The following is a 26692-nucleotide window of genomic DNA, read 5'->3' as shown; positions in this document are numbered from 1 at the left end:
AAGATGTGAACACTTCCATTATTTTTGGGATGCTGTCTGAACTCGACACTGTGAGTGTGGTGTCATCTGCATGCTGATATATAATTGATTTTTCATTACAACCAGGAATTGGGACTCCAATTATGTCTTTATTCCCTTGTATTGCCAGGCTCAGGGGTTCTGCAATTACTGAATACAGCAAAGCAGAGAGAGGATATCCCTGTCTCACTGACCTCTCCACTGGGAAGAACTCAGTCAGATTGCCATTACATTTTACCCTACTAAAAATATTGGTATACAAAATCTTAACCCATGAGGTAAAACTATTCCCAAAACCAAATCTCTGCAGCACCTCTAATAAGTAATCATGTTCCACCCTATCAAAGGCTTTTTCCTGATCTACTTTTAAAATATAGCCTTCTTTTTGCTCCATTTTCAAGTAACTAACTACATCCCTTACCGAACATATTGTATCCGCTATATCCCTTCCTGGCACACAATAAGTTTGGGAGGAGGATATTATCTTAGGCAATACCGCTTTCAAACGATTTGTGAAAATCCTTGTTAGTGCCTTATAATCACAATTCAACAGACTTATGGGCCGATAGTTTTTTAATAAGGCTTTATCTCCTTGTTTCTTGTAGATTAAAGTAACTATCCCCATTCTCATTGTTGGACTTAAAAGACCTTTCTCTTTAACCTCTTTAAATACTTGTAATAAAATAGGGCAGATAAGATTTTTAAATTTAAGATAAAATTCCAGGGTTAACCCATCTGAACCAGGACTTTTATTAGTTGTCATATCCTGCAAGGCGTCTTCTAGTTCCTCCAACCTAATCTCCTTCTCACAACTCTCCCTGTCTTCCTCACTCACTTTAGTTGCTATAAAAGAAAGTATTTTCTCCCTCTCCTCCAAAATTGTACCTTGTTTTTTAAAAAGCCCTGTGTAAAAATTACAAACTTCTTTTAAGATTTCACCCTGTTCTTCAGTTACTTCCCCATTATTTTTAGTCAGTTCTTCTATATAGGAATCCTGTTGTCTTTGTTTTTCAAGCCCAAAAAAGAATGTAGTGCTTTTCTCTCCCTCCACCACATGTCTGGCTTTGGATCTTAGTATTGCCCCTTCACAGCGCTCGTTTTCAATTCCTTTAATTTTGTCTTGCAATTCCTCAATTCTGTTATAATTCATATCCATCAGATCTGCTGCCTTCTCATATTCACGTTTAAGTTCTACCTGAACCTCCTGCTCATTCTTAATTTTAATTTTATTTCTATTTATCCCATATTGAATGCAGTATTTCTTTATATTGTATTTTAAATTATCCCACCATATTCGTTTTCCATTTTGAAACAATGGACACTTCATACTATCCCTAATTAATATTTCAATTCCCTTACTAAACAAATCTTCTTTCAAAAATTGATTATTAAGACACCACAACCCTGGTCCTTTATGCAACTTATTAAACAGGACTTGAAAAGAGAAAGCAGCATGATCGCTGAAAGAGGTGAATTTATAACCAATCTTCCCCAGGTAGCTAAGAAAGTTAACATGACATATTCCAAAATCTATTCTGCTTTGGTTTAATTCCTTTTGTACAAACTGTCTCCTGGAGAAATCCCTCTTTAAAGAATTTCGGCATCTCCAGAAATCAATATAATTATAATTCTCCAAATGCCTTGCCAACAAATTTCTGGAATAATCACCTTTGAAAACCATTCCTGATGCGATGTCAATAGTGCTCATAGCTACATTGAAGTCTCCCACCATAATGACATTGTCTGCTCCTAGGTGTCTCTCTAGGCCAGTAAAAAAATCAAAACGCTCCTTTTGATCATTAGGAGCATAACAATTAACCAATTCAAAACAATTATTTTTAAAATTAATTTGCATTTTTATAAATCTCCCTTCGTTATCCTTCTCTAACAAAGAAACGCTTTCCTTAAAATTATTACTAACTAATACAGCCACCCCTCTCCTATGGTTGGAATAATTACTAGTATAGATGTCCCCATTCCATAAATGCTTGAAATCATGAATAAAAACGTCATCCCAGAAAGTTTCCTGCAGGCAGACAATATCATTCTTATTTACATTAATTAAAACTTTTTCAAGTTTAGCAAAATTCCTTAACCCATTTACATTAAGTGATAATATTGAGACCATTCCTGCAAAAAGAAGAAACAATTCTTTCAAAAACCTGACCATTATGTTTCCTCTTCCTGCAGAACATCAAACCCTTTTGTTTTAATCATTTTTGCAACCGTTGTTTTGCAAACCAATGTCCCAATGTCTTTCTTTTTCCTCACACATCTGGATGTGATCTTATCAAGGTTAGGTTTCACTTTCACCTTCGATCTTTTAAACATTTTTTTCCCCCTGTCTCAACCCATTCCTCCTTCTCTATTTTGTTGTTTCCAATTCCCTCAGCCACAGTTAGCATAGTTTTCCCTAAAGGGCAAGTTATGCTCAACCCTTCTGTTGAACAGTCCCCAGCAGCTTGTACCTGCTCTACCCCCTCCTTACTTGTTGATGCAACTTCCAACCGGACCCCCATCTCCCTTGCAATATCTGTCGATAGTGTTTGGTCATCAGCAGCCTCCATTTCTATAACTGCAGCTTGAGGCTCCTCTCCAGCATTCAGTCTCGGTACTGCAGTTTCACTCCCTGCTTTTTTATGAGTGCCCTCCATCTCCTTATGCTCCAGTGGTCCAGTAATATCATCGTCTTCCTCAGTTCCTCTATCACTGTCAGTACCCTTGTCCTTGCTCCCAGCCTTACTGTCCGAGTCAATGCAAATGCACCACTGCGGCTTCCTCCTACACTCCTCACAGCGCGGCGCTGCACAGTTCCTGCTTGAGTGCCCCTGAACCCCGCAATCAAAACAAATGAAAGTGGGGCAGTCCTTGAGTAGATGTTCCGAGGACAGACATGACAGGCAAACTTTATGTTGATTGTTATGTATCACCCTAAAATGTCTCAGCCCCTCAGCTGTTACAAACTTTACGCTGTAAGGCAATGACTTTACTTCGTTAGTGAATTGAACCATAACAAACCTTGTCCCATCAGCAACATGAGTACCTGGGTAAAACCTTCTTTTCACATCTGAGCAGATTACAACTCCCCATGCCATTAGCTTACTCCTAATGTCCAGGTCAGATATATATGCAGGCAAATTTAAAAAAGAAACCACTACTTTACCTGAAGAAAGTGGCTCACATTCAAAATTATTTCCCTTTATGCATATTCCTCCAAGCAGTATTTCAGCCACTTCTCTGCTCTCCACCGTAATTTCATATTTGTCCTGTTGTTTAGGAACACATGCAAATACTTTCCCAAATCCACACTGTTTATCAGCGGCATTTATCACATCTTCAGCTGAAATCTTTGAATTGTCCTTAACCAGAACAACAACTGTATACTCTTTTTTATAAATCCTTTTTTCTCCATGAGGCCTTTTTTCAGCTCCACTTGTGTCCCCGGCATGCCTAGACATGCCTAGGGACATTGTCCGTTGTACATCCACAACTCCAGGCACACAATCCTTTTCAATCACAACAGTACTAGAAATGTCCAAATAAAATCCAAGAAAAAAGATTAATATTAAAGTAGAAAAACATCAAAATAAAATCCCCAAACAGAGATTCCTCCACTAGCAAAGTGTAGCTTCCTCTTCTGATCACCTGACCAATCCCACAATGCACCAGGCTTATTCAAGGTGGTGTGGCCACAGGCGATTGCATTTCTGCTTTCATGACTTTTATGTTTAGTGAGCTGGGGGTGATTCCTCCAAAATGTCCTTTTGTCCTCCACACATTTCAATTGTAAAATGTAATTACAAAAATGTAATGCCTGCAGCACTTGATATTCCCAGGTGGTCTCCCATCCAAGTACTAACCAAGCCCAACATTGCTTAGCTTCCGAGATCAGACGAGATCAGGCATATTCAAGGTGGTGTGGCCGCAGGCGATTGCATTTCTGCTTTCATGACTTTTATGTTCGGTGAGCTGGGGGTGATTCCTCCGAAATTTCCTTTTGTCCTCCACACATTTCAATTGTAAAATGTAATGCCTGCAGCACCTGATATTCCCAGGTGGTCTCCCATCCAAGTACTAAGCAAGCACAACATTGCTTAGCTTCTGAGATCGGACGAGATCAGGCTTATTCAAGGTGGTGTGGCCGCAGGCGATTGCATTTCTGCTTTCATGACTTTTATGTTTAGTGAGCTGCGGGTGATTCCGCCAAAATTTCCTTTTGTCCTCCACACATTTCAATTGAAAATGTAATGCCTGCAGCACTTGATATTCCCAGGTGGTCTCCCATCCAAGTACTAACCAAGCCCAACATTGCTTAGCCACTGAGATCAGGCTTATTCAAGGCGGTGTGGCCGCAGGCGATTGCAGTTCTGCTTTCTTGACTTTTATGTTTGGTGAGCTGCGGGTGATTCCTCTGAAATTTCCTTTTGTCCTCCACACATTTCAATTGAAAATGTAATGCCTGCAGCACTTGATATTCCCAGGTGGTCTCCCATCCAAGTACTAACCAAGCCCAACATTGCTTAGCTACTGAGATCAGGCTTATTCAAGGTGGTGTGGCCGCAGGCGATTGCAGTTCTGCTTTCATGACTTTTATGTTCGGTGAGCTTGGGGTGATTCCTCCGAAATTTCCTTTTGTCCTCCACACATTTCAATTGTAAAATGTAATTACAAAAATGTAATGCCTGCAGCACTTGATATTCCCAGGTGGTCTCCCATCCAAGTATTAACCAAGCCAAACATTGCTTAGCTTCTGAGATCAGGCTTATTCAAGGTGGTGTGGCCGCAGGTGATTGCAGTAATGCTCTCATCACTTTTATGTTCGGTGAGCTGGGGGTGATTCCTCCGAAATTTCCTTTTGTCCTCCACACATTTCAATTGTAAAATGTAATTACAAAAATGTAATGGCTGCAGCGCTTGATATTCCCAGGTGGTCTCCCATTCAGGTACTAACCAAGCCCAACATTGCTTATGTAACCCACCTTTGGCTACTTATAATTCTAGATTCGTATGAACGGTTAGTATAACGAGAAATTAACAAAAGAATGTTCAGTGTGTTTTTTTTAACAGCTAGCATACATTTATTAAGACAGAAAGGTGTACCATATAATCATAAATTCAGTACCTCTTGTCTAAAATAATACAGTTAGTTTGAAATAAGAAGTTCTAATTAAAACCAATGTCCTTGTTGGTGTGTATGTAGTGTGAGTCGATATTCCTACCACTCTGTAGAACTTCGAGAAGAATGAAAACAGTCCTTTGAAATCCAAAAGAAATTCCAGAAAAAGGGAAAAAAAAAAAAAAAAAAATTCCAGGGTAGAAATCTTCAGTGTATCTTCAATAAGTTAGGCTCGCCAGTCCTTTGCAGGAGAATTCAACAGGGTTTTTTTTCTCTTTAAAAGAAAATCATCATCGGTCTCTGGTCTAAAGACTTCTTCAAAAGCTTTTTAGAGTGAGATAAACTTTAGTTGGTCCAGCAATCAAGAATCTCGAGTTCAACATGCGACTTTTACTAAATGGACGCTCTCATCTCCTTCTCAGGGTGTCTACCGTCAATCAAGGCGGGACTTCCTGTTAACACTCATTTCCTAATCCCATTGCCTTCTGTACATAAGAATTGTAACAGGGTTACATCCTCCCCTCTTGAATATATGTGAGTCCCTTCACATTTTCACATGGCAATTACCTAAACAACCTGGTAGGCATCAGGAATCAGATTCTTTATAAGTGTAGGATGTTCGGACCCATTTAATGAGTTTACAATCCATGAAATAAACACTGTATGACTGAGGAAAGGGGATTCCCTAGTTCTTGGTACTCAAGGTGATCTGGCACTCTGTGCGACCTCGTGGATCGACATACAGAAGTGTCATTAACGTCCCAGCAAGGTGGATTATTCTCTTCTGTATTCTTTGTCTCAATTTCTATGGCTATGTTTCTTGTTCCATTAAACTCTTCTCTTTTATCATCATCACTTGGATTCACATCAGTTAAGCCTTCCAGTAAGTTTCCTAATGATGTGATTCATATCAGGCAAGTTTCCAGTGTCATCTTCTCTCTCTTCAGCAGAAGTTGGGTTCACTTCAGGTAAGTCTCCAATGTCTTCTCTCTCTTCAGCAGCATTTGGATGAAAGCTTTCAGCATACGGGTTTAAACTTGAACCTGTACAGGGCAACGGGTCATCCGAGTCCGCAGCATGCGCTTGTTCTTCTCTAGAGATCGGTACAGCTGTAGGTCTATCTGGGTCATAGAAATCATGAACTTGAATGATTCTTGTATCTCTCATTGAGGGATTTTTGTGCAAATACAATGGGTATTCATCTTCATCCTCAGATTCCACATGTAGCGGCTCATTTTCTCCATCCTGGAAAGGATTCTGCCGCGTCCTTGGTCGTCTAACCGGTGTCTTCCCAGAGGTGGCTTCTTTCTCTTCTAGTGCAGGCAAAAACCCACAGGGTAGCAGAAGATCTCTGTGAAGAGTTCGGAGAGGCCCGTCTTTATTCTCTGGTCGAACCACATACACCGGTAATTCACCCATTTGTTTTACAACAATATGGATGTCAGCTCCCCATCTGTCTGCAATCTTTTGTTTTCCACGTAAACTGACATTACGGACCAGGATCCTATCTCCTACTTGCAAAGTAGACTCTCAGACTAGTTTATCAAATCTTTTCTTGTTCGTTTTGGCTGATTTCAAAGCATTCTCTGTGGCAATGTGGTAGCTTTCTTCCAAATATGATCTCAGATTTTTAACATACTGCGAGTGTGACTTGGGTTCCACTCCTCTTGGCTGTAGGCCAAACGCGATGTCAATGGGCAACCTGGGCTGTCTTCCGAACATCAGTTCATATGGCGAGAATCCAGTCACCTCATTCCTCGTGCAGTTATAGGCATGGACTAATGGTTTCACAAAATCATGCCAGTGTGCTTTCTCTTTTTCCTTCAAAGTCCCTAGCATACTCAGAAGCGTCCTATTAAAACGCTCTACAGGATTCCCTCTTGGATGGTATGGTGTGGTTCTTACTTTCCGTATTCCAGCAAGTGCACACAGTTCACGTATAGTATGGGATTCAAAATCTCATCCTTGGTCACTATGTAGACGTTCAGGAAAACCATAGTGAACAACTAAATGGTCCCAAAGACTCCTAGCTACAGTTGCTGCCTTTTGATCTCTGGTGGGGATGGCAACAGCATACTTTGTAAAATTGTCAGTTATGACCAAGATATTTCTAGTGTCACGATTGTCAGGCTCCAATGACAAAAAGTCCATACAAACTAATTCTAGCGGTCTGGTGGTACAAATGTTCACCAGAGGTGCAGCTTTTTCAGGATGAGCTTTTCTCCTCACACATCGACCACAAGTTTTCACCTTTTGTTCCACAGCTGCAGCCATCCTCGGCCAATAGAACCTTGATCTAATGAGGTCAAGAGTTTGTTCAATACCCATATGTCCCATTTCATCATGTAAGCTCTCCAACACCCTTGATCTCAACTTTTCAGGTAGAACAATTTGATAGGAAACTTCTTTTCCATCCAGACGTCTTCTATACAATATGCCATGTTTCAATTCCAGACGATTCCATTGTCTCAAAATTAATTGCAAATCAGGGGACTCATACTTTAAGGTTGTGGGAAATGTATTCCCAGACTCAATTAAGGCGATAACTCTTCCAATAACTGGGTCCTCTTTTTGTTGCTGAACCAAATCTACATTTGACATCCTTGGTAGAGTTATCTGTCCATCACTAACTCCATCTTGATCAAAACAATCGGGGACTGCTTCTGGTTCAAGAGCAAGGGATTCAACTAAGATAAGTTTAAACTTGTCTTCTTCTGTATCCCCATTTCTCTGAAGGGTATGTCTATCACACACTGCTCTAATTGCATCTTGCGTAAAGAGTTTCACATTCTCTGGTGGACTCAAATGATGGGATGTAAACTGCTGAATTCTGTCACTTCTTGTGAATCAATGTCATCCTCCAAGGTCCCGTGGGGTAGTCTTGAGAGTCCATCTGCATCAATGTTTTGTTTTCCTGTCCTATACTTAATGTCGAATGAAAAAGTAGAAAGAGCAGTGTGGCAAAGCGCCCCGCCCCTGTGTGCATTTGTGTGTTATATGTTGTATGTATGGTGCGTATGTTAATGTTGGTGTATAGATTGGTACACGGGATATAAACAGGTCTGTGTTTCACGTGTATTTAAAAAGGTAGATTTGTATTTAGGCACGAGGAGGGCACAAATCACTTCATGTGCTGGCTAAATGTAATGTGTGGCACGGGGTTGCACGTAATGAATTCACGTGCTGGGATTCAAGTGAATAATTAATTAGTAATTGAATCCCAGCACAAACAGTATAAATGGATGCACGTTTAGTCACTCGTGGTTGGGTGTTCGGAAGAGGAGAACGGGTGAGAGAGAGAGGAGAGTTAAAATAAGTAAAAACGTGCAAGAGAAGTGTTTTGTTTGTACTCACCGTGTTTGTTTGTCTCTCTGTGCACCGTTTGTTTAGTGTTAGTCCGTTTTGTATGTCTGTTTATTTTGGCGCAAGTGCCGTGTCCTGTTTTTGTGCTGTTTTCAAACCTTTTATTTGTTAATAAACGCTGAGTGCAGCCATTGCACTCAGCTCATCATCACCACCGTCTCTGTGTTTGAATTCCTTTCTGGTCGGACGCAACCCACTCTGGCCGTCTTTGTGACACGTGGTGTCATCGTGGGATAGCCGCGCCTCCAAGCGTCAGACCAGGAGGGGTCTGGATTAAAAAAAAATAAAAAAATAAAAAAAATAAAATAAAGGATTACAAATATTGTTTTGGGGGGGAAAAAAAAGTCAATGGCAGAAGACGCCATCAAACTGCGGGGCTGGTTCCTGGAGAATGCTGGGCTGGAGGCCCAGTCTCTGCCCATAGTCGTCCGGGCCCTGTGGATGATGGACAGTGAGAGATGGGAGGCATATCAGGAGGAACACACCCCAAACACCTTGGAGGAAGGTGTGGAGTTTGTCCTCAGCTACCTGGAGGCAACCATAAACGGAACAGCAGCCCAGGTAGCAGGACCACCAGCAGAGGAGTACCTGCTGTCCCCATCTCCACCAGCAGAGGGTGAGTACCTGCTGTCCCCATCTCCACCAGCAGAGGGTGAATGCCTGCTGGTTTTGCCTCCACAGCCCAAGCGGGAGGAGCCTGAGCGTCCACAGCCCAAGCGGGAGGAGCCTGAGCGTCCACAGCCCAAGCGGGAGGAGCCCGAACGTCCTACGCCTGAGTGGGAGGAGCCCGAACGTCCTACGCCTGAGTGGGAGGAGCCCGAACGTCCTACGCCTGAGTGGGAGGAGCCCGAACGTCCTACGCCTGAGTGGGGGGAGCCCGAACGTCCACAGCCCAAAAGGGAGGAGTCGGTGCGTCCACAGCCCAAAAGGGAGGAGTCGGTGCGTCCACAGCCCAAAAGGGAGGAGTCGGTGCGTCCACAGCCCAAAAGGGAGGAGTCGGTGCGTCCACAGCCCAAAAGGGAGGAGTCGGTGCGTCCACAGCCCAAAAGGGAGGAGTCGGTGCGTCCACAGCCCAAAAAGAGGGAAGTCGGGGCTTCCACAGCCGTAGGACCCAAGCTGCCAGCAGAGGGAGAATGCCTGCTGGTCCCACCTCCACCAGCAGAGGGTGAATACCTGCTGGTGCCGTCCCAAGAGCCAGAAGGGGAGGAGTTACAGGCTCAACCCCCTGAAAATTTTTTGGGGGGAGAAGGGCAGGATGCTGGTGTCCCCCAGCAGCCTCTAGCTATGCTGCTGAAGGCAGCACGGCGCGCACATGCCCAGCCGCCACAGCAGAGGGAGCCAGCACCGCCACAGCCTCCCTCTGAGTGGCCAGCATCAGCCCCATCGCCTCTACCTCCGCCACCTCCACCGCAGTGGGAGGACTGCTTGCCCCTCCCACCTCCACCAGCAGAGGGTGAATACCTGCTGGTTCCACCTCCACCGCAGTGGGAGGACTGCTGGCCCCTCCCACCTCCACCAGCAGAGGGTGAATACCTGCTGGTTCCACCACCGCCAGGAGCAGAGGAGCTGGAGCTGCCTCTGCCTCCACCACCGCCAGGAGCAGAGGAGCTGGAGCTGCCTCTGCCTCCACCACCGCCAGGAGCAGAGGAGCTGGAGCTGCCTCTGCCTCCGCCACCGCCCGGAGCAGAGGAGCAGGAGCTGCCTCTGCTGCCCGTACCTCCGCAGGGAGTATGGTGGCCGGAGCCCCAGAAAGGGGAGCTGCCGGCCACGAAGAAGGGGGAGGAGGTCTGGAGACCACTTTCCCCAGCAGCAGTTTCGCTGCAGGAGTTCTTGTGGCCGGAGCCCCACAGGAGGGAGCTGCCGGCTACGAAGAAGGGGGAGGTCGGGGGACCACCTGCCCCCGCAGCTTTTTCGCTGCAGGACAGGACCAGCATGCTGTGCCACTACCGGCAGGGGAGCTGACAGCATTTCCTGCCATGGGCCCACTGAAGCCTCCCTTCCCAGCCCGAGACTTTGGCCTGGACTGCTGGGTATTTAAGGGGGGAGGTGGCCGTTGAGGCCATGTGTGCTGCGCACAAGGGGGGGTATATGTGGCAAAGCGCCCCGCCCCTGTGTGCATTTGTGTGTTATATGTTGTATGTATGGTGCGTATGTTAATGTTGGTGTATAGATTGGTACACGGGATATAAACAGGTCTGTGTTTCACGTGTATTTAAAAAGGTAGATTTGTATTTAGGCACGAGGAGGGCACAAATCACTTCACGTGCTGGCTAAATGTAATGTGTGGCACGGGGTTGCACGTAATGAATTCACGTGCTGGGATTCAAGTGAATAATTAATTAGTAATTGAATCCCAGCACAAACAGTATAAATAGATGCATGTTTAGTCACTCGTGGTTGGGTGTTCGGAAGAGGAGAACGGGTGAGAGAGAGAGGAGAGTTAAAATAAGTAAAAACGTGCAAGAGAAGTGTTTTGTTTGTACTCGCCGTGTTTGTTTGTCTCTCCGTGCACCGTTTGTTTAGTGTTAGTCCGTTTTGTATGTCTGTTTATTTTGGCGCAAGTGCCGTGTCCTGTTTTTGTGCTGTTTTCAAACCTTTTATTTGTTAATAAACGCTGAGTGCAGCCATTGCACTCAGCTCATCATCACCACCGTCTCTGTGTTTGAATTCCTTTCTGGTCTGACGCAACCCACTCTGGCCGTCTTTGTGACAAGCAGCCAACCATCGGTAACTGGTTGCATCCAACTTTGCAGAAGTTAATATATACGTTAACGGGTTATTGTCAGTTATAACAGAGAAAGGCGCACCATACAGGTAATCATGAAATTTCTCTGTTACCGCCCATTTTAGGGCAAGGAATTCCAATTTATGGGCTGGATACCGGGCTTCGTGACAATCCCCTACTAGCAAAGGCAATGACACGCATCTGTCCCTCTTGCTCCTGGTAAAGTGCAGCTCCCAACCCACTTGTGCTTGCATCTGTATGGAGGATGTAGGGTAGTCTTGGATCAGCAAACCCAAGGACAGGAGAAGAGGTAAGTTTTTCAATGATGGAATCAAACGCTTGTTGACAAGCAGGTGTCCAGCGATCAGCAAACGGCTCTTTGGGATTGAAGTATTTACAACCTGGCTTTGTCCTCTTACTCCCTTTTCTGATGGGAGGGTATCCAGAAGTCAGCTCATTCAAAGGTTTAACTATCTTAGAATAATCTTTGACAAACCTTCGATAATAACCCGAGAATCCAAGGAAGGATCTTAATTCCTTCAAGTTATTGGGCCGTGGCCAGGTTTTTAAAGCACACACCTTCTCTGGATCAGTTTCAACTCCATTCTGGGTCACTATGTGTCCTAAATAACGTACAGATGTCTGGAAAAACTTGCATTTCTCAGGTGATAGTTTCAACCCATATTCCTTGAGACGATGTAGGACACGTAGAAGTCTATTTTCATGTTCCTCCAGTGTCTCGGAGAAAACAATGAGGTCATCTAAGAAAACCAACACCTCCTTCAAATTCATGTCCCCCATACACTTCTCCATTAAACGTTGGAATGTACTAGGAGCGTTCGTTATTCCTTGAGGCATGCGATTAAATTCCCAGAATCCAAGGGGACATACAAAGGCAGATTTTGGCTTGTCATACTCTTCCAACTCAATCTGGTAATATCCTGATTTCAGATCTATAACGGAAAACCATTTAGATCCAGTTAGAGCAGAGAAAGTTTCTTCTAAGTTTGGTAGTGCATAGGCATCTTTTATAGTCTGTAGATTCAGTTTCCTATAATCAATGCACAACCTGACATCTCCGTTCTTCTTTCGAACAACCACAATTGGTGATGCGAATGGAGATTCAGATTCTCGTATTACATCTGCATCTAGCAGCTCCTGAAGATGTTTCCGGACAGCCTCAAGATCTTGTGGGTGGATTGGACGTGGTCTCTGTTTAAAAGGAGTCTCATCTTTAAGTTTAATGTGATGTTTCACTTTAGAGGTGTGTCCAAAATCCATATCATGACATGCAAAAACATCAGACATCTCACCCAATTTCAGTGAAATTCTGGTTTTCCAATCTTCAGGTAGTGGAGAGTCACCAAAATCAAAAGTAAGTTCAGTCTTCTCAGTTGTTTTCTTTTGACTAGCAGATGCACTGTAAGTGGTTGCTAGTGAACCATCAGTCTTGTTACACTGATTTCCTTTATCAAAAGTGCCATTGATCACACAGTGTGGTATATTTAAGTCAGCAATGATGCAACTGGCAGGGAGAATCACATCATGGTCGGTCTCATTTTTTAAAAAAACAGGTAACTTATATGGAGGGTGTGTTGGTAGAGAGAGAAGACAGCTACTCAGGAAAAGCCCACCTGGTAAAGAAGACAAGTGTGACTGTTCTACTAATGCCCACTTTTCAGTGTTTATGCGGTTCACACACGCAAAGCCTTCTAAGAGAACTTTCTGACCTGCGGGAATGACCTTCTGTTTGTTGCTTCGCCACTTCACCCATCCAAGTCTGCCACTGCTGTTCTGGTTTCTTCTCAACTTAAGAGCTTTCAGGATCCCCTTATAGCCATAGAGAGCTGAGCTATTTTTAATAGTTCTTTCACAGCAGTGCTCATATAGTACATCAAGGGTGTTCGTTCCAATCAATATAGGCAGTTGGCTATTTGAGCGAAGGTCAGGAACTACTAAGGCTAGAGTTAAAATTTTGGTTTCGATCCCTGTAATCGCCTTAGGAAATGTCATGTTTACTTCAACATATCCCAAATATGGGACAGACTGACCATTTGCACCCTCAACTTCTAGAAGATTGTTCAAAGGCCAAATTGTATGGTTTGGCAAATTCTTCTGATAAAACGACAATGATAGAGTGCTGACCTGTGACCCCGTATCTAGAAGGCAATTACAAGCTACACCAGCTACACGGATACTAGCTGTACATTTTGGACCAACCAACCCTTTAGGCAGTTTGACTTCTTGCTGTGCAAGATGCGAATGTATCGTCGATCTGTGTTTTTTTACGTGATGGTTGACAAGTTCCTGTTTGTCCCTCAACAGAAACTGATCCTAGTTTAAATGTGGAGAGTTAGAGAAGCTGTGCTGGGCTTCCCAAGAACGCTGCTTCTCTCTCAATTCCTTCTTTTTCATTTCAACAAGCAATGCATTAGGTACATCGCTACAAGACCTCGCAATGTGTCCATCTTTCCCACACTTAAAACAGTACCATGGTCTGGGTTTCCCATCTGCTACTGCACTTTGCTCATGGCTTCCTGCAGCCACCATTTCTTGGTGCTTGTTCACCTTGGGTTGGGACACCTTGTGAGAAGCTTTCTGGCAACTCTCGTCATTTGCAGCTTTCAAACTTGTTAGCTGTTTCTGAAGGTCAGCAATTTGTTTCTTTAGTTCTTCAGTCCCACTAGGAAAGACCTCGGGACCATGATCAGTAATGTCATGTTCATTTAAATAGGAAGCATATACAGACTGGGGGTTAGATATTGTTTTTGTTCTAGAAAGTCCAAGGTGTTGCTTCATTCTGCTAACTTTTGCAGCTTGTCTATCCTCCTCAGTGCGTAGCAGAAACAAAAGCTATGAAAACAAAGGTGGTGCATTTTTTTCTGCTCCAGTTGAAGGTTAACAATAAACGAATTGTCCCAGCACCTTCTGCAAAACTGTTTTAGCAACTGTCGGTTAGATTCGCCTGGAACAATGCCACCTCTTTTCACTGCGGCATTCAATATCGTTTGCAGTCTGTGTAAGTAATCAGAGGGTTTCTCCCCAACATTTTGGTGTGTATTTAGAAACTTAGCAAAGAGCTCATCTCCATCCTCAACAGTACCAAAAGCAGAATCCAAAAGATCTAAATAGGCTCTTGGAGTTGCTTCTGCTCCTAAGGGCTTAACAATTTCAATTGCTGGAGGTAGAAGACTCTCTAAAATCCTTCTGGCTCGATGCACATCTGAAACAGTAGGGTTTTTCAATAGCAGCACAACACTGTTGCGCCATGTATCATAGTCAACTTCATGGTTTGGCCATGGGCATTTACCCGAGAAGGTTCTAAGCTTAGTAGGTGCGGGGAATTGAGCTGCAACTTCCCCACTCTTTACAATATGCTCCACTACTAATCTTTGGACTTCAGGAGGGTTCATTTGATCAGAATTCAATAAAATGGGTCTATTAGCGACATCCCCAAGCTTTAATGGAGTGTGGGTTACATCAATAAGGGGGTCCCTTAGGATGGGCACTGCTGTTAGCCCAGCACGGGGGATAACACTGGGTGGCACTGCCAATAACAGATCATCAGGTTTTGATGATGGGCTATGCACTGCAGCTTCTTCACTGCTGTCAGTTGATGTTCCTATGGAACCTTGCATCCTCGCTAGTTCTTTTTGTAGGACATCTTCAAAACTTAAACCACTCAATTTTGCTATTCCCTGGTAAGATCATGTTGTATTGTCACCAATTTTACAGGTGTAAACACTCGTCAAGGTCCTCAGGTGGTAAGTGATGCATGGATCAATAGAACTTGTCCTGAGGCATGGTAGATCAGGGTCAAGAGCTTGGATTGCAAGCCCATGCTCATATTCAACAATGACCTGTCCACTAAACTCAGGATCAAGATCAGTGACTTTTATTACTCTTGAAATTGATCCATAAGCTTTTAGGAAATCAGCTATTTCTTCATCCAAATCACTGCTAGTCAGTCCACTAACTATAACAGAATTAGGGATTTTGATATTCTCTTTATCTATGGTATTCATTTTCTTAATTAATAGCTAGATATTATTAATTGCAAAATTAACTGTGCCTCTGGTGAGTTTCCTTACAATGAAACACTTCAGAATTGCTGAATATATTACATATATGAGTAGCAAAATTATTAAGGTCAGTCGGCTGCTTAAGCAAAACACATTGAGCATATATGTTTTCTGACAATTGTCAATTATTCACACTTCAAATTATTCTAGTAACCCTCTCCTGGCTGGCTCGCCAAAATGTATGTAACCCACCTTTGGCTACTTATAATTCTAGATTCGTATGAGCGGATAGTATAACGAGAAATTAACAAAAGAATGTTCAGTGTGTTTTTTTTAACAGCTAGCATGCATTTATTAAGACAGAATGGTGTATCATATAAACATAAATTCAGTACCTCTTGTCTAAAATAATACAGTTAGTTTGAAATAAGAAGTTCTAATTAAAACCAATGTCCATGTTGGTGTGTATGTAGTGTGAGTCGATATTCCTACCACTCTGTAGAACTTCGAGAAGAATGAAAACAGTCCTTTGAAATCCAAAAGAAATTCCAGAAAAAGGGAAAAAAAATAATAAATTCCAGGGTAGAAATCTTCAGTGTATCTTCAATAAGGTAGGCTTGCCACTCCTTTGCAGGAGAATTCAAAAGGGTTTTTTTTCTCTTTAAAAGAAAATCGTCATCGGTCTCTGGTCTAAGACATATTCAAAAGCTTTTTAGAGTGAGATAAACTTTATTTGGTCCAGCAATCAAGAATCTCGAGTTCCCCATGCGACTTTTACAAAATGGACGCTCTCATCTCCTTCTCAGGGTGTCTACCGTCAAGTGAGCTGGGGGTGATTCCTCTGAAATTTCCTTTTGTCCTCCACACATTTCAATTAGAAAATGTAATTACAAAAATGTAATGCCTGCAGCACTTGATATTCTCAGGGGGTCTCCCTTCCAAGTACTAACCAAGCCCTAACCAAGCCCTAACCAAGCCCAACATTGCTTAGCTTCTGAGATCAGACGAGGTCAGGCTTATTCAAGGTGGTTGGCCACAGGCAATTGCATTTCTGCTTTCATGACTTTTATGTTTAGTGAGATGGGGGTGATTCCTCCAAAATTTCCTTTTGTCCTCCACACATTTCAATTGTAAAATGTAATTACAAAAATGTAATGCCTGCAGCACTTGATATTCCCAGGTGGCCTCCCATCCAAGTACTAACCAAGCCCAACATTGCTTAGCTTCTGAGATCAGTCGAGATCAGGCTTATTCAAGGTGGTGTGGCCGCAGGCGATTGCATTTCTGCTTTCATGACTTTTATGTTTAGGGAGCTGGGGGTGATTCCTCCAAAATTTCCTTTTGTCCTCCACACATTTCAATTATAAAATGTAATTACAAAAATGTAATGCCTGCAGCACTTGATATTCCCAGGTGGTCTCCCATCCAATTACTAGCCAAGCCCAACATTGCTTAGCTTCTGAGATCAGAATTATTCAAGGTGGTGCGGCCGCAGGCGATTGCATTTCTGCTTTCATGACTTTTATGTTAAGTGAGCTGGGGGTGATTCCTCCAAAATTTCCTTTTGTCCTCCACACATTTCAATTGTAAAATGTAATTACAAAAATGTAATGCCTGCAGCACTTGATATTCCCAGGTGGTTTCCCATCCAAGTACTAACCAAGCCCAACATTGCTTAGCTTCTGAGATCAGACGAGATCAGCCTTATTCAAGGTGGTGTGGCTGCAGGTGATTGCATTTCTGCCTTCATGACTTTTATGTTTATTGAGCTGGGGGTGAATCATACAAAATTTCCTTTTGTCCTCCACACATTTCAATTGTAAAATGTAATGCCTGCAGCACTTGATATTCCCAGGTGGTCTGCCATCCAAGTACTAACCAAGCCCAACATTGCTTAGCTTCTGAGATCAGACGAGATCAGGCTTATTCAAGGTAGTGTGGCCGCAGGCGATTGCATTTCTGCATTCATGACTTTTATGTTTAGTGAGCTGGGGGTGATTCCTCCAAAATTTCCTTTTGTCCTCCACACATTTCAATTGTAAAATGTAATGCCTGCAGCACTTGATATTCCCAGGTGGTCTCCCATCCAAGTACTAACCAAGCCCAACATTGCTTAGCTTCTGAGATCAGATGAGATCAGGCTTATTCAAGGTGGTGTGGCCGCAGGCGATTGCCTTTCTGCTTTCATGACTTTTATGTTTAGTGAGCTGGGGGTGATTCCTCCAAAATTTCCTTTTGTCCACACATTTCAATTGTAAAATGTAATTACAAAAATGTAATGCCTGCAGCACTTGATATTCCCAGGTGGTCTCCCATCCAAGTACTAACCAAGCCCAAAATTGCTTAGCTTCTGAGATCAGACGCGATCAGACTTATTCAAGGTGGTGTGGCTGCAGAAGTTTGCAGTTCTGCTTTCATGACTTTTATGTTTAGTGAGCTGGGGGTGATTCCTCCAAAATTTCCTTTTGTCCTCCACAAATTTCAATTGTAAAATGTAATGCCTGCAGCTCTTGATATTCATAGGTGGTCTCCCATCCAAGTACAAACCAAGCCCAACATTGCTTAGCTTCTGAGATCAGACAAGATCAGGCTTATTCAAGGTGGTGTGGCTGCAGGAGTTTGCAGTTCTGCTTTCATGACTTTTATGTTTAGTGAGCTGGGGGTGATTCCTCCAAAATTTCCTTTTGTCGTCCACACATTTCAATTGTAAAATGTAATTACAAAAATGTAATGCCTGCAGCGCTGGATATTCCCAGGTGGTCTCCCATCGAAGTCCTAACCAAGCCCAACATTGCTTAGCATCTGAAATCAGACGAGATCAGGCTTATTCAAGGTGGTGTGGCCGCAGGCGATTGCATTTCTGCTTTCATGACTTTTATGTTTAGTGAGCTGGGGGTGATTCCTCCAAAATTTCCTTTTGTCCTCCACACATTTCAATTGTAAAATGTAATTACAAAAATGTAATGCCTGCAGCACTGGATATTCCCAGGTGGTCTCCCATCCAAGTCCTAACCAAGCCCAACATTGCTTAGCATCTGAAATCAGACGAGATCAGGCTTATTCAAGGTGGTGTGGCCGCAGGTGATTGCATTTCTGCTTTCATGACTTTTATGTTTAGTGAGCTGGGGGTGATTCCTCCAAAATTTCCTTTTGTCCTCCACACATTTCAATTGTAAAATGTAATGCCTGCAGCACTTGATATTCCCAGGTGGTCTCTTATCCAAGTACTAACCAAGCCCAACATTGCTTAGCTTCTGAGATCAGACAAGATCAGGCTTATTCAAGGTGGTGTGGCCGCAGGCGATTGCATTTCTGCTTTCATGACATGTGAGCTGGGGGTGATTCCTCCAAAGTTTCCTTTTGTCCTCCACACATTTCAATTGTAAAATGAAATGCCTGCAGCACTTGCTATTCCCAGGTGGTCTCCCATCCAAGTCCTAACCAAGCCCAACATTGCTTAGCTTCTGAGATCAGACGAGATAAGGCTTATTCAAGGTGGTGTGGCCGCAGGCAAGTGCATTTCTGCTTTCATGACTTTTATGTTTAGTGAGCTGGGGGTGATTCCTCTAAAATTTCCTTTTGTCCACCACACATTTCAATTGTAAAATGTAATTACAAAAATGTAATGCCTGTAGCACTTGATATTCCCAGGTGGTCTCCCATCCAAGTACTAACCAAGCCCAACATTGCTTAGCTTCTGAGATCAGACTTATTCAAGGTGGTGTGGCCGCAGGCGATTGCATTTCTGCTTTCATGACTTTTATGTTTAGTGAGCTGGGGGTGATTCCTCCAAAATTTCCTTTTCTCCTCCACACATTTCAATTGTAAAATGTAATTACAAAAATGTAATGCCTGTAGCACTTGATATTCCCAGGTGGTCTCCCATCCAAGTACTAACCAAGCCCAACATTGCTTAGCTTCTGAGATCAGACGAGATCAGCCTTATTCAAGGTGATGTGGCCACAGGCGATTGCATTACTGCTTTCATGACTTTTATGTTTAGTGAGCTGGGGGTGATTCCTCCAAAATTTCCTTTTGTCCTCCACACATTTCAATTGTAAAATGTAAAGCCTGCAGCACTTGACATTCCCAGGTGGTCTCCCATTCAAATACTAACCAAGCCCAACATTGCTTAGCTTCAGAGAGCAGACGAGATCAGGCTTATTCAAGGTGGTGTGGCCGCAGGCAATTCCGTTTCTGCTTTCATGACTTTTATGTTTAGTGAGCTGGGGGTGATTCCTCCAAAATTTCCTTTTGTCCTCCACACATTTCAATTGTAAAATGTAATGCCTGCAGCACTTGATATTCCCAGGTGGTCTCCCATCCAAGTACTAACCAAGCCCAACATTGCTTAGCTTCTGAGATCAGACGAGATCAGGCTTATTCAATGTGGTGTGGCCGCAGGCGATTGCATTTCTGCTTTCATGACTTTTATGTTTAGTGAGCTGGGGGTGATTCCTCCAAAATTTCCTTTTGTCCTCCACACATTTCAATTATAAAATGTAATGCCTGCAGCACTTGATATTCCCAGGTGGTCTCCCATCCAAGTACTAACCAAGCCCAACATTGCTTAGCTTCTGAGATCAGACGAGATCAGGCTTATTCAATGTGGTGTGGCCGCAGGCTATTGCATTTCTGCTTTCATGACTTTTATGTTTAGTGAGCTGGGGGTGATTCCTCCAAAATTTCCTTTTGTCCTCCACACATTTCAATTGTAAAATTGTAACGAAATTGGCCTAATAAAGTTCGGGCGCCAGGAAAGTATATATAAACTTCCCAATAAAACACAACTCGTTACTCGGACCTTGTAGCAAAACCAAGTTTCTACCTACGTGACCCTACAATATAAAAATTGCAACTGACTCTTGATAACTTAAGCATAGGGGTTTAAATAAACACCCATTAACATTTATTCCATAACCAGTACTGTCACTCATTTTCGTTTTACACCACACAACACACATTTAAGAGCATTCTTCCTTGACACCTTTAGTACTCAATTAGTTCCCAATCATTGAAACCACATCTATTAAGAAACATACAATAGTATATTTCTCAATTTACATGGTCTCCGCATTATCCTAAGCATAGCACAAGCAATTAAACTGAATAGCCAATAAGATTTTTTTATAGTTAAATGGTAATTCCATTACTCATATTGAGCCCTCCTAACGGATTAACTATGGTTATTCCTCGGATGCAGTTCTTTACACACAGCAAACATTCACGAACCATCTATATCACATATTGAGAAAATGGCAATTCAGTTTAACTGATTCATATGCAAAGAAACTATCAATATCACAGGTTGTACAAGTATCAATTCAGTTTAACTGATTTATACAAAGAATCAATTTTATACCCTCAATACAACAAACATTCACAAACTATTCATATCACAAGTTATACAAATAGCAATTCAGTTTAGCTGATTCATATGCAAAGAAACTCAGTTAATACAGTTTTAAAATGGAGAGAGAGAAAGAAAGAAGGGAAAAAACCATTAGTATGAAAATAATCAAACACTTTCTTTAAATCTGGTCATAAATATATCTGGTTTCAAACAGACAATGTTTTCCAAGTCATTACACCAACATACAGATAATAAACAAGCAGTTTGCATCAAGGTAAGTAACAGAAATAATGACCGGGAGGCTATAATAAAGTCAAGCAAAGTAAGAAAGGACGTGACATAGATCTAAACAGTCATTTTCCCAAAAGAGAAACGACGGGAACTTCCATAATATTGATTAAGTCCCGCTACAGTTGTCAGCCGTCCTCCTCAAATACACGTGCAGGACAACTCCATAACAATCCAGTAGGCAACAAAAACAAAAAAAAACAAAACAAAACAAAAAAAAAACAGGTTTCAGTCTCGCCAATAATAGAGCAATATGCAGAAAACTCCAGGTTTATCCGGCTAGTAATACAGCAGTATAAAAACTCCAGGTTTCAGTCTCGTTAATTTAAATCAATATGGATTGTTCTCCACGCATTAAATAACCATTGGTGTATTCAAAATTGCAAACCGTGTCGGCGTCTTCACTGGTCCTGCACGTTTCAAATCACTCACCACTTTATTCCTCAATCGTTGACTTGACATCATTCCTGTCCCAACGAATTTCCCCATACACAAAACATCCGTGGTGTCAAAGCTATATTTCATATATTAATTAACGGTAAGCTTAGACACCAAAAAAAACAAACAAAAAAACCTATTACAACTTATTGCCATACTGCATTCTCTCATTCTCTCTCTCTCTGCGTCAATTATTACGTCACTTCCTACAATCACCCTCTCTCTTCCTCCACCTGACGTCTTTATACAATTTTAAAATGATTGACAGCCAAACAGGCTAGTGCTGAATTCAATACGGCACATTTCCCCCCCCCTTCTTAAAAGCTAACACTACATGGGGTAGCTAAATCAATCTCCTCCTGAGTAAACCTTGAGGTCATAATTTACTTCTCTATGATGTTAATTATAGTTTCTTTCTTGCCGAATTCTAGCCTTATGTACATTTTCAGAAATATGCTTACGCATATGATCAAGATTGGAAACTACCTCATAAGCAGAAGCATCAGGATTAACTGCACACTGCAAGGTCTTCTCTAAGGGACCTTGGAGACGCCGTCCCAAATTTATCTCAGCCGGCGAAAATCCAGTGGATTCTTGAATTGCTGAGTTTATAGCAAAGCGAAATTCAGACAAATACTGATCCCATTTATTGTGCTGATTCCCTACAAAAGAAGCAATCATGGGTTTTAAAGTTCGATTTACCCTTTCCGTTAAGTTGGTCTGAGGATGATAAGCCGTAGTGAATTTTTTTACAACAAGCCATCGATCACACACTTCCTGTAGGATTTGTGATACAAACTGAGGACCACGATCTGAAAGAACACAATCAGGAGTTCCCCATCTCGTGAAAATTTCATTAACCAAGATCCTACTCACAACATCAGCCGTGCCCTTTCGCAAAGGAAATAACTCCACCCACTTATAGTAGTAATCTACTACCACAAGTAACTGAGTGTTTCCTTTAACACTCCGGGGTAACGGACCCATCAAATCCACACCAACCATCTCCCATGGCCGATGAACTTCAGTCTGTTGAAGCTTCCCTCCTGGAAGTCTATTCTCAGGTTTGTAAACCTGACAAGTAACACAATTCTGCACATATTTAATCACATCCTTCCACATTTTAGGCCAGAAGGCTACCTCAGTTATCCTTTTCAATGTTTTATATCTACCAAAATGACCACTCATAGGATTATCATGATAAGCAGATATAACTTGATTTTGCATAGCTTGAGGAATAAAGACTTGATAGCGATATCCTTGATCAGATTGTTTCACTTTTCGATAGACTTTATCCTCCAATATCTCATAAGTAATAGAACTGTTACTTCCTGGATTATTTTCTTCTACTCCAACAAGGAGTTGTTGATACAATTCCTGTACTTCTAGATCTGCTTTCTGAGCTTTCCAGATATCCTCGTCACTGAGAGGAAAAGGTTCGAACAATGCTTGTTGCTTATTAGTCTGCACACTCAACAAGATGTTTTCAGCAGAATCAACAGGTGCTTGCGAAAGAGCATCAGGTGCACAGTTCAACTTTCCCTTTCGATACTCTACAGCAAATGTGAATTCTTGAAGGCGAATCGCCCAACGAATCAAACGAGAATTAGGTTTAGTAGTGTTGAACACCCACAAGAGAGAAGAATGATCAGTAACAACAGTAAAGCGTATTCCCTCCAAGTAATGTCGCCACTTCTCCAATGCCCAAACAACAGCCAGGCATTCCCGTTCAGTTGTAGAGTAGTTTCTTTCAGGAGCTGTTAAAGACCTACTAGCATAAGCTATGACTTTCTCTGATGACTGAGACGATTGTTGGGCTGAAATTGCTCCCAGACCATGACCACTAGTGTCCGTATAAACAATGAAAGGAAGACGAAGATCCGGATGACCTAAAATCGGAGGAGAAGTCAGGCAGTCTTTCAATGTCTGAAAAGCTCTATCACATTCAGCAGTCCACTTAAACGTAGAATTCTTCTTCTTTAAGGCATTCAAAGGTTCAGCAATCTGTGAAAAATTAGGCACAAACCTATGATACCACCCAGCCATGCCTAAGAATCTTTGAATATCTTTAACGGTTTTAGGCTCTGGAAAGATCTTCACTGCCTCCATCTTTTCAGGATCAGCTCCGATACCATCTCCAGTCACCACATGCCCCAGAAACTTAATATGGCGTTTGCAGAATTGACATTTCTTTAAGTTCATAGTTAATCCTGCCTCATCCAACTTCTTCAAAACATCTTCCAAATCTTGTAGATGTTGTTGTACATTCGATGAATAGATGATAATATCATCCAAATACACAAAACAAGTTCTTCGCCGCAACTCTCCCAACACTCTTTCCATTAAGCGTTGGAAAGTAGCTGGAGCATTCTTAAACCAAAAGGCATTACCTTAAAAAGGCCAAATGGAGAAACAAATGCAGTCTTGGTTTTACTGTCTTCATCCATTTCCACTTGCCAGTATCCACTATTCAAATCCAAAGTAGAAAAAATAATAGCTCCCGACAAGGATTCAAGAATCTCGTTAATGGAAGGCATAGGAAAAGCATCATCTTCAGTTTCAGCATTTAATTTCCTATAATCTACACAGAACCTACTTGAACCATCTTTCTTTGGAGATAAAACCACAGGAAAAGCCCAAGAAGAGAAAGAGTGTTCAATAACACCTTTCTCTAACATATCCATAATATGTTCTTTAACCATCTGCTGTTTACTTGCAGACATTCGATACGACTTTTGCTTAATGGACACCAGACTTCTAGTATGGATTCTATGCTGTAAAACCAAAGTTCAACCCAGCTTTAGAGTACACACCTTTGGATAATCTTGTATAAGTTTTGATAGTAACTCAACTTCCTCCTCTGATAAATCAGCTTGACTCACTGCATCTGCAATCAACGTTTGCCGTTGCTTTTCCTGAGAAACCACTTTAGACAAAGAGTGGAAACTATCAGAAGGTTTAATAGCTGAATATAGAAAATTTGCAGCTGAAGAGGCCTTCTTCAACTCTTCCCACCTGGAAAGGAAATTTTCTTTGGTTTTTATCCCAAAAAATCCCATACTCCTGATGACGAACATCAATTTGTATTCCACTTTTTGTGATAAAATCAAGACCAAAGACAAGAACATACGCTAATTTCCCAGATGGCAAAACTACTGTGGGTACCGTCCATCTAAATCCATGCATTTCATATAAAAGCGGAATGCTTCCTATTGGCACACACTCCTCTCCATTTGCTAAATACAAAGGAGCTCCCTCCCAGCTTGTTTTAATTTCTCCCACATTTGCTCCTGTAATAGAGTGAAAGATGAGCCTGTATCCAAGAGGGCATTTCCAACCCAATTACGGATTGTTACACACACCACCAGTTGTTTCAATATACTTTCAGGTGTCTGCTTCTCAGATGGTTTAACATTTTTCCCATGAGGCTTTTTTACCACTTCCGGCAGTGTTCCACTCACAGTAGAAACCGAAGAATCCATTTTAGTAGTTGAAGATTGATTAAAATTTCTATTACTAATATACCTATTTCCAGGCTCTATTTGTTTGGTTGACTTATACCGTGGGCAATTCCCAGGAAGGTGTTGCCCATTACATCTCCAACACAAAACAGTAGAACCACTTACACTAGGTACGACACTTCTTTCATTATGTTTACTAGTCTCATCCTTACTTTTGCTTTGCAAAGCTCTGCGTTGATCAAACTCATATTGATTGAGTTGATCCTTTTCCAACTGACCTCCCAGACATACTAGTTCTTCTACAGTTTGTACTCTTAATCTTAACTGGGAAGTTAAATGAGGATTCATATTTCTCAAAATCATTTTAACTACTTCTGACTCAGACATATCGGATTTCCATTTTTTACATAGAACCTGCAGTACAAACGCAAAATCACGCACACTCTCTCCTTCCTGTTGCCTTCTAGTTCTTATCCTCTCTGCCAATTCATCTTCATAGTCCTCAGACAGAAAAGCTGCCATAAACCGAGACTTAAATTCTGACCATGTATGAACTTGACTTCTAGCAATTTCCCACCAAGCTCTAGCTGTTCCAAATAATACATTCCTTAAAGTAGCAAGAATGTCCTCATCAGACATAGGTCTTAAAGCCAAAAAATCCTGACATTTTTCTAAATATGAAATAGGGTCTGGCTCATCTTCAGACGTTCCAAATGATGGAAACAACAATTTAACTGGTAATTTTCCAACATTTCCCAAACGATCCCCACTCTTAATTACCATAGGAGAACGTAATTGTTCACCTTGCTTTCCAACTTGCTTTACTTCCACACTTTTTTGTAATTGACTGATTTGATTACTCAACACCTCTATTTCTTTCTGCAGACAACCCTGTAAATCCTCAAATTCTATGATAATTTGTGTTTTAAAGCCTGTAATCTCATCCACTGTTGACTGAGCTAAACTCTGCACATTTTGAATTACCTGCTGTAGTTCACTACCCACTTCTGAAGTTAACTGCTTCATATTCCAAATTCCTTCTTCTTTAACCTTGGCAGATTCTCCCTCAATTTTCTCAATTATTATCCGTCCAAAATTCTGAAATTCCTTCTCCACAAAAGTCATAATCTCACTTAACTGCTTTTGTCTTTCCTTCTCCAAATTAAACTCCAGCCTCACAAAATCAGAGCGCATCTGCTCTTGTATTTCTTTCTGGTTTTTCAACAACTGTTCATGTGCAGCCTGAGTTTCCTTTGATACCTCTTTAACTATCTCTATAGTCTATAGTACCAATTAAAGTACGAAATTCAGCGTGGTTACCAACCCCTCTAGCTCTTGGAGTGGGTGTTGGCAAAGGTCTTAATCATGGAGTAAACAATGAACGATCAGACCCTACATGAAGAACCACATGTAACAGGTACTGGTTCTAACAATAGATCCTGCCCTATCAATGCAAAGTTATCATAATTGACTTCTTCCGCCATTTTATCAACAATCAAACCGTCAGAAGCAAAAATATTCACATTTGTTTCTGTCCCTGTTCTGGCGCCAAATTATGTAACGAAATTGGCCTAATAAAGTTCGGGCGCCAGGAAAGTATATATAAACTTCCCAATAAAACACAACTCGTTACTCGGACCTTGTAGCAAAACCAAGTTTCTACCTACGTGACCCTACAATATAAAAATTGCAACTGACTCTTGATAACTTAAGCATAGGGGTTTAAATAAACACCCATTAACATTTATTCCATAACCAGTACTGTCACTCATTTTCGTTTTACACCACACAACACACATTTAAGAGCATTCTTCCTTGACACCTTTAGTACTCAATTAGTTCCCAATCATTGAAACCACATCTATTAAGAAACATACAATAGTATATTTCTCAATTTACATGGTCTCC

The 26692-nt window shown here is 41.8% G+C and overlaps 6 non-coding genes and 15 pseudogenes across 6 annotated transcripts; all 21 read right to left on the bottom strand.

Annotated features, from left to right (window-relative positions):
* Positions 1 to 3829: 3829 nt before the first annotated feature.
* On the bottom strand, positions 3830 to 3948 carry LOC131719218 (5S ribosomal RNA). The gene has a single exon (XR_009318114.1). It is a non-coding gene; the product is annotated as a 5S ribosomal RNA (ribosomal RNA).
* A 100-nt stretch (positions 3949 to 4048) lies between these two features.
* On the bottom strand, positions 4049 to 4167 carry LOC131713284 (5S ribosomal RNA; annotated as a pseudogene).
* A 99-nt stretch (positions 4168 to 4266) lies between these two features.
* On the bottom strand, positions 4267 to 4375 carry LOC131716181 (5S ribosomal RNA; annotated as a pseudogene).
* Positions 4376 to 4474: 99 nt separating this feature from the next.
* On the bottom strand, positions 4475 to 4583 carry LOC131715485 (5S ribosomal RNA; annotated as a pseudogene).
* Positions 4584 to 4697: 114 nt separating this feature from the next.
* Positions 4698 to 4806, bottom strand: LOC131716529 (5S ribosomal RNA; annotated as a pseudogene).
* Positions 4807 to 16399: 11593 nt separating this feature from the next.
* On the bottom strand, positions 16400 to 16518 carry LOC117970592 (5S ribosomal RNA). The gene has a single exon (XR_004662921.2). It is a non-coding gene; the product is annotated as a 5S ribosomal RNA (ribosomal RNA).
* Positions 16519 to 16632: 114 nt separating this feature from the next.
* LOC117970593 (5S ribosomal RNA) lies at positions 16633 to 16741 on the bottom strand (annotated as a pseudogene).
* Positions 16742 to 16855: 114 nt separating this feature from the next.
* LOC117970594 (5S ribosomal RNA) lies at positions 16856 to 16974 on the bottom strand (annotated as a pseudogene).
* Positions 16975 to 17074: 100 nt separating this feature from the next.
* On the bottom strand, positions 17075 to 17193 carry LOC117970619 (5S ribosomal RNA). The gene has a single exon (XR_009314823.1). It is a non-coding gene; the product is annotated as a 5S ribosomal RNA (ribosomal RNA).
* A 100-nt stretch (positions 17194 to 17293) lies between these two features.
* Positions 17294 to 17412, bottom strand: LOC117970621 (5S ribosomal RNA). Its single transcript, XR_009316850.1, has one exon. It is a non-coding gene; the product is annotated as a 5S ribosomal RNA (ribosomal RNA).
* A 111-nt stretch (positions 17413 to 17523) lies between these two features.
* LOC117970608 (5S ribosomal RNA) lies at positions 17524 to 17642 on the bottom strand (annotated as a pseudogene).
* A 100-nt stretch (positions 17643 to 17742) lies between these two features.
* LOC117970595 (5S ribosomal RNA) lies at positions 17743 to 17861 on the bottom strand (annotated as a pseudogene).
* Positions 17862 to 17975: 114 nt separating this feature from the next.
* Positions 17976 to 18094, bottom strand: LOC117970616 (5S ribosomal RNA; annotated as a pseudogene).
* A 114-nt stretch (positions 18095 to 18208) lies between these two features.
* On the bottom strand, positions 18209 to 18327 carry LOC131715495 (5S ribosomal RNA; annotated as a pseudogene).
* Positions 18328 to 18427: 100 nt separating this feature from the next.
* On the bottom strand, positions 18428 to 18546 carry LOC131714203 (5S ribosomal RNA; annotated as a pseudogene).
* Positions 18547 to 18637: 91 nt separating this feature from the next.
* LOC131714380 (5S ribosomal RNA) lies at positions 18638 to 18756 on the bottom strand (annotated as a pseudogene).
* A 114-nt stretch (positions 18757 to 18870) lies between these two features.
* On the bottom strand, positions 18871 to 18979 carry LOC131716316 (5S ribosomal RNA; annotated as a pseudogene).
* A 114-nt stretch (positions 18980 to 19093) lies between these two features.
* LOC131713631 (5S ribosomal RNA) lies at positions 19094 to 19212 on the bottom strand (annotated as a pseudogene).
* Positions 19213 to 19312: 100 nt separating this feature from the next.
* LOC131714184 (5S ribosomal RNA) lies at positions 19313 to 19431 on the bottom strand (annotated as a pseudogene).
* A 100-nt stretch (positions 19432 to 19531) lies between these two features.
* Positions 19532 to 19650, bottom strand: LOC131717250 (5S ribosomal RNA). Its single transcript, XR_009316135.1, has one exon. It is a non-coding gene; the product is annotated as a 5S ribosomal RNA (ribosomal RNA).
* A 100-nt stretch (positions 19651 to 19750) lies between these two features.
* LOC131717139 (5S ribosomal RNA) lies at positions 19751 to 19869 on the bottom strand. Its single transcript, XR_009316024.1, has one exon. It is a non-coding gene; the product is annotated as a 5S ribosomal RNA (ribosomal RNA).
* Between the last annotated feature and the right edge of the window lie 6823 nt (positions 19870 to 26692).

The sequence above is a fragment of the Acipenser ruthenus genome, chromosome 44, assembly GCF_902713425.1.
Source record: "Acipenser ruthenus chromosome 44, fAciRut3.2 maternal haplotype, whole genome shotgun sequence".
Lineage (NCBI taxonomy): Eukaryota > Metazoa > Chordata > Actinopteri > Acipenseriformes > Acipenseridae > Acipenser > Acipenser ruthenus.
This window is presented reverse-complemented; position numbering and strand designations above follow the sequence as displayed.